Source organism: Sapajus apella, unplaced genomic scaffold (assembly GCF_009761245.1).
Source record: "Sapajus apella isolate SASKATOON/1434 unplaced genomic scaffold, GSC_monkey_1.0 scaffold830, whole genome shotgun sequence".
Lineage (NCBI taxonomy): Eukaryota > Metazoa > Chordata > Mammalia > Primates > Cebidae > Sapajus > Sapajus apella.
Window position 1 is genome coordinate 1 of NW_022437756.1, and position 7,030 is coordinate 7,030.

At 41.7% G+C, this 7,030-nt stretch overlaps 1 protein-coding gene across 2 annotated transcripts in view; it reads left to right on the forward strand.

The window, feature by feature from the left end:
* Positions 1 to 83: 83 nt before the first annotated feature.
* Positions 84 to 7,030, forward strand: part of LOC116546387 (E3 ubiquitin-protein ligase RNF216-like) — a 24,875-nt gene continuing 17,928 nt past the window's right edge. Inside the window, exon 1 of one of the 2 annotated variants that reach the window (XM_032272658.1) lies at positions 84 to 549. The gene's annotated coding sequence lies outside the window, so the exon portion shown is untranslated. The remainder of the gene's footprint in view (positions 550 to 7,030) is intronic. The other variant, XM_032272659.1, reaches the window with a different exon arrangement.

Genomic DNA, 7,030 nt, shown 5'->3' on the forward strand with positions numbered 1-7,030 from the left:
ACGGGGTTTCACCATGTTGGCCAGGCTGGTTTCAAATTTCTGACCTCGGGTGATCCACCCCCATCGGCCTCCCACTGGGATTACAGGTGTGAGCCACCGTGCATGGCCGCCCAAGTGTTTTTTTATCTAGCCACTAGATTGTGTGCTGCTCGAGGACTCTTATGGGATTGTGCCTTATTTGTGTTTTGATTTCCTTTGCCTAGACAGCTGCTCAATATTTGTTGAAACAATAATGAATGGATCTGTAACATGGGGACAGAGGACCAGATCTGGAGACCTTTCTAGACCTTGTCTTCTGTGTAGACAGATTGATCTGGGAACTAGTTTTGAACTTGAAGACACACACAGACCTACTTCACAGCCCTTTTCTAGTCTTTAGTCATTTTATTATACTTTTTGCCATCTGTCTTGTATTGCCATTTGAAACCATTCTAGTGAATGAAATGTAAATTACGTTCTTATTTGTTTCTAGGAAGCAAGATTTCCAGATGTAGCAAATGGATTTATTGAGGAAATAATTCATTTGAAGAATTATTATGATCTGAATGTGTAAGTATACTACCATAGTTTTTTTGTTGTGGTGGTAAAATATATATAACATAAAATTTGTCGTTTTAGTCCTTTTTAAATATACAATTCAGTGTTAAGTAAATTCACATTATTATGCAACTATCACCATCATCCATCTCCAGAACGCTTTCATCTTCTCAAACTGAAACTCTGTCCCCATTAAACACACTCCCCATTCCCCTCCCTAGCCAGTGGCACCTACCGTCCTACTTTCTGTCTTCATGGATTTGACTACTATCAGGGACGTCGTGTATTTGTTCTTCTCTGACTGGCTTATTTCACTTGGCATTATGTCTTTTTTAGTGACCTTATTCATTCTGATATTAGTCATATACAGACTGTTTTCTGGATCTTGTGGAATACTGCATGGTTATAGAATTATGAGACTGAGTTTCTGAGCATTGATACTACCTGTGTTTTAGTCAAGATGTTAGAAGACATTTTCTTCCCTACAATTGTAACAAAATATTCTGCAACCACTCTGTTTGGAGAAATACATGGAAGCATTTCTTAATTTTTATTATAAAAGGGATAAATATGGGCCAGATCACAGCACTTGGGAGGCTGAGGCAAGAGGAGTGCCTGAGTCCAGGAATTCAAGGCTGCAATGAGCTATATTCATACTACTGCATGCCAGCCTGGATGACAGAATGAGACCATATCTCTATTAATATATATGCCTTTTTAAAAAGTAAGTTTTCCTGAAGATTATAAAAGGAAAAATAAGTCTCATACTCTTCCCCTTCCTCTGACCTGCAGAGGTGAAACAGTTGTGTAAAAAAAAAAATTTTTTTTTTTTTTTTTTTGAGACGGAGTTTCGCTCTTGTTGCCCAGGCTGGAGTGCAATGGCGCAATCTCAGCTCACCGCAACCTCCGCCTCCTGGGTTCAGGCAATTCTCCTGCCTCAGCCTCCTGAGTAGCTGGGATTACAGGCATGCGCCACCATGCCCAGCTGATTTTTTTGTATTTTTAGTAGAGACGGGGTTTCACCATGTTGACCAGGATGGTCTCGATCTCTTGACCTCGTGATCCACCCGCCTCGGCCTCCCAAAGTGCTGGGATTACAGGCTTGAGCCACCGCGCCCGGCCCAAAAAAAATTTTTTTTTAAAGATGGAGTCTCGTTCTGTTGCTCAGGCTAGAGTGCAGTGAGACAGTCTTGGCTCACTGAAATGTCAACCTCCCAGGTTCAAGCAATTCTCCTGCCTCAGCCTCCTGAGTAGCTGGGATTACAGGCGCGTGCTACCACGCCCGGCTAATTTTTGTATTTTTAGTAGAGATGGGGGTTTCACCATGTTGGTCAGGCTGGTCTCAAACTCCTGACGTCATGATCTGCCCTGCTCGGCCTCCCAAAGAGCTGGGGTTACAGGCGTGAGCCACCACACTCAGCCTAATTGTAAATTTAAACAAAATAGACAGTTCACCAAACACCTTTCCTCAAAGTTCATGTCCCATACTATAACTCACAGTCATGGGTGCAGGTGAGTTTCTTCCCTGCCAAGGCTGAGAAGGAAGGGTCTCTTTCCAGGTACTTAACTCAATGTAGGTACTTTTTTCTAATTTGTACAGTGACACTGTTGGAGTGGGTAGTAGCCTTGTCTGATCCCACCACCTCTGTACAGAGGCAACCACTGTCATCAGATATTTATTTATTTATGAAACAGAGTCTTGCTTTGTTGCCCAGGCTGGAGTGCAATGGTATGATCTCGGTTCACTGCAACCTCCGCCTCCTGGGTTTAAGTGATTCTCCTGCCTCAGCTTCCTGAGTAGCTGGGATTACCGGCATGGGACCTCACGCCCAGCTAATTTTTGTATTGAGATGGTGTTTCACCCTGTTGGTCAGGCTGGTCTCGAACTCCTGACCTCAGATGATCCACCTACCTTGGCATCCCAAAATGATGGGATTATAGGCATAAGACACCACGCCTGGCCTGTCATCAGATTTAAACAGGACTGCATCCAGGTTTCTTAATGTATTTATCTCTTTAGCCTGTTAATCTCACTTACTTTTTTAAAAATACCATTAACGTTCCCCATCTAGCAGTTTCAAATATAAAAAGTTGAAAGACTGTGCAATGAATACCCATGTATCTACCACCTATATTATTATCTGACATTCTGCTGTAAAGATTTTTACTTCGTCTTTAAAAAAAAAAAATGTAACTGTGGACTTAAGAGTTTTTAAGTGGTGTTTTAGATCAGTCACAATCATTTTCTTTTTGATACTGAAATTGTCCCAGATTTGACCACCAGTGTCTTTTGATCTGATGCCTTTAGTCTTTGAGTACTTCCTTGCTTCCTAGTATACCTTGTTGTCCCAGGCTTACCTTGAATTCTCTGCCCAGAACCTGAAATCATTCATTCTCCGAGAGACCCAGCTTTCTTAAAATGAGGATTGATATTTTTAAACATCTCAGGGCTAGATGTGCTCACCATTGCTACTGGCATGTCATCTGTCTAGGTCCTTTCAAGGGACAGACCAAGGAAATATTTTGGTTGGTAGTTGTTTTTGTTTGTTTGTTTTTGAGATGGAGTCTTGCTCTGTCGCCCAGGCTGGAGTGCAGTGGCGTGATACCAGCTCACTGCAACCTGTGCCTCCTAGGTTCAGGTGATTCTCCTGCCTCAGCCTCCTAAGTAGCTGAGATTATAGGCGCCTGCCACCACACTAGGCTAATTTTTGTATTTTTAATAGAGACGGGGATTTGACCATGTTGGCCAGGTCTCGAACTCCTGACCTCAAGTGATCCACCCGCCTCAGCCTCCCAAAGTGCTGGGTTTACAGGCGTGAGCCACCATACCCAGCCCAGTAGTTGTTTTTTAAATCAGAAATTCATATTCATAATTTCCAATTCAAACTTAACATGAAGGTTTTTTTCTTAATCTTTTTTTGAGACAGAATTTCGTTTTGTTGCCCAGGCCCAGGTTCAAGAGATTCCCCTACCTCGGCCTCCCGATTAGCTGGGATTACAGACATGAGCCACCACACCAGCTAATTTTTGTATTTTTGGTAGAGACGGGGTTTTGCCATGTTGGCCAGGCTGGTCTTGAACTCCTGGACCTCAGGTGATCCCCCTGCCTCAGCCTCCCATAGTGCTGGGATTACAGGTGTGAGCCATGCACCTGGCCTTTCCTTAATCTTTATAAATTTTACTTAACATGCTTCTCAGTAAGGCAAAACCGTTAAGCACGTAGGCTATGAGGCCATAGATTGGTGATATTGGTCAGTTCTGGAAATTTTGTAGCTATTTCCTGTCTTATGTAACTTCTCCCACATCTTCCATGTCTCTAAATCCACCTCTTTGTCTCTGAGATACGTTCTGGATGATCTTTTCAGAGCCGTCTTCTAGCCCACAAACTTCTCTTTGGTAGAGTATGATCTACTTTTTTTTTTTTTTTTTTTTTTTGAGTCGGTGTCTTGCTCTTTTGCACAGGATGGAGTACTGTGGCATGAACTCAGCTCACTGCAACCTCCGTCTCCCAGGTTCAAGCGACTCTCCTGCCTCAGCCTCCCGAGTAGCTGGGACTACATGCACGTGGCACCAAACCCAGCTAATTTTTTGTATTTTTAGTAGAAATGGCATTTCGCCATGTTGGCCAGGAAGGTCTCCATCTCTTAACCTCATGATCCGCCTGCCTTGGTCTCCCAAAGTGCTGGATTACAGGCGTGAGCCACCTCACCCTGCCCAAGTGTAATCTCCTTTTAATCCATCCACTGTGTTACTGTATTTCAGTTATCATATTTTAGCTTTTAATCCGCTTGGTTATTTTCCTAGAGTTTTGCTCTTTGCCTGTATTTTTAATCCTTTTTATTTCTTTAAACAATAACATACGTTCTCTTCTTTTTTTTTTTTATTGTTAACAAGTAGTTGGTATTTTCTCAAACAATAACATAGCTTCTATGTGAGTTTGATTGTTCTGATATATTAGGTTCTTGGGAATCGTATTCTGTTCCTGCCGGCTTCCATGGTGCCTTGCTCTCTTGTGTGTTTTCTAAGTTTAACTGTAAGCTCATGTGTTGAGGTCTTGATAGAGTTGGTTTCTTTAGAGAGGATTTGCTTTTGCTTCTTGCAAGTTCCCAGGGGCATGTTAAGTAAAATTTATAAAGATTAAGGAAAGGCCAGGTGCATGGCTCCTACCTGTAATCCCAGCACTATGGGAGGCTGAGGCAGGGGGATCACCTGAGGTCAGGAGTTCAAGACCAGCCTGTCATGCTGCTTTCAAGTCCCCAGGGGCAGTGTTAGTTTGAAACTACTTTAGATTCCTGTCTTGAAGTTTTTGCATGACTCAAACACTTTTTTTTTTTTTTTTTTTTTTTTTTTTAGAAAAAGTCTGTCTTGCTTTCCTTACCCAGGCTGGAGTGCAATGGCGCTATCTCGGCTCACCGCAACCTCCGCCTCCCGGGTTCAGGCAATTCTCCTGCCTCAGCCTCCTGAGTAGCTGGGATTACAGGCACGTGCCACCATGCCCAGCTAATTTTTTGTATTTTTAGTAGAGACGGGGTTTCACCATGTTGACCAGGATGGTCTCGATCTCTTGACCTCGTGATCCATCCGCCTCGGCCTCCCAAAGTGCTCGGATTACAGGCTTGAGCCACCGCGCCCGGCCCTAGTTTTTGTATTTTTAATAGAGCTTTATTTTTTACAGCAGTTTTAGGTTTACAGCAAAATTGAGCAGTGATGACTACCTTTTTACAATGAAAAATTTCTTGTAGGCTTCCAGTCATCTAAAAAGCAACTTATATGTGTGAATTGCTTTAACAGTTCTTCAGCAGTACTGAATTAGGATGTTATTTTTTTGTAGTTGTTAACTAGGCATAAAGTAGTCTAGGTGACGTATCTTTGATAACTGGCTGTGTTTTTCATATATTTATTTACTAACTGTATCTCCCTTGCATGTGAATTGTTTACTTCTCTCTTTGAATTCCTTTTTTTGGGGGGTAATGTTTTTCTAGTTGTCAAATATAATACTTGTTTAATTACAGAAAATGTAAATGATAGAAAAAGTATAAACTTAGCTTATTTGTATAATAGTGATTTGAATACCAGATACCATGTTTTAGTATTTTTTAACAACTTAACCTCATATAAATTGAGTATACTTTAATATTTCCCTCCCCTTCTGTGAATGAACATCATATTTTATATATCTTCAAGATTATAAAACATCATTAAAATATAATCAAATTGACGCCTGTTACAGTTCTGTTCTCCTACTTCCTAAGTCTTACACATGGACTTATTTTTAGGGACTTGCTGACTCTCTGTGCTTTTTGTGTCACTCAGAAGCAAACACTGATCCTTAAACACATAAAAATACCCATGAAATCCAGAAAGCAAGGGAATGTACAGTAATAGTATTGCATCTTTTCAAGCCAATCTTGTTTTCCTGACACTGCTTTCCTTTCCATTAGTCCCTGGGCTCCTAGGACAATATTAATTTCACAACTAAACTAAAATGTTGCTAATGTAAACTGGAAGTGAGGCCCAAAGCTGAGTTGAGCAGGCTGGGATTTTGTTGTACCTCAGTCTTAGTTGCTTTATGTGCGTCTTTAAATGACCTTCAGATGGAACCATCTGGCCTTTTCTGTCACCAGGCAGGAGTGCAGTGGTGCGATCTTGGCTTACTGCAATCTCCACCTCCCAGGTTCAAGTGATTCTCCTGCCTCAGCATCCCAAGTAGCTGGGATTACAGTCATGTACCACCATACCCAGCTAATTTTTGTATTTTTAGTAGAGACAGGGTTTCACCATGTTGGCCAGGATGGTCTCCATCTCTTGACCCTGTGATCCACCTGCCTCGGCCTCCCAAAGTGCTAGTATTACAGGTATGAGCCACCGCGCCCAGCCATCTGGCCACTTTAAGCAGCAAGGGCCTATTCATCAGAGAACTTCACATGGCAGGTAGTCTATTCTGGCTGGTTAACTTAGACCTTTCACTCACACACGTGGTCAGCTTCAGTTGGATGAAGGCAGCAACAACTCTCAAAGAGTTGCAAGGTTGGATTACTAGCCTGACTTACTCTTGCAGGAGTGCCTTCTCTAGATCTGCTAGCATGTCAGGTCAGCTCAAGCATGAGATCATGTGAAGAGCTGGGCAGTTTGAAGTCCGACAGGCTTCCCCACTGCTTTTGCCCCAGAGTGCAGATATTAGAACAGAGGCTACCACTTGTTTCTGTGGAGGAAAATCTTTGTCCTTCATTTTCTGTGCTTCCAAATGTCACTTAACCTTCAGAAGAATTCCGTTGGTAAGGATATTGAAGGGATTAAACTAGAAGTGAATTTTGACAGTGTCTAGTGAGAGCTTCTGATTTCTTCTGTGTGGAACTTCATATCTGTAACATTTCAGTATCTAAAGTTCTTAATATTGTTGAAAATACGAATTGGAAAGAGATGACCCTCTCAAACATGTTTTTTTCTTTTTCTTTTTCTTTTTCTTTTTTTTTTTTTTTTTTTTTTTTTTTTT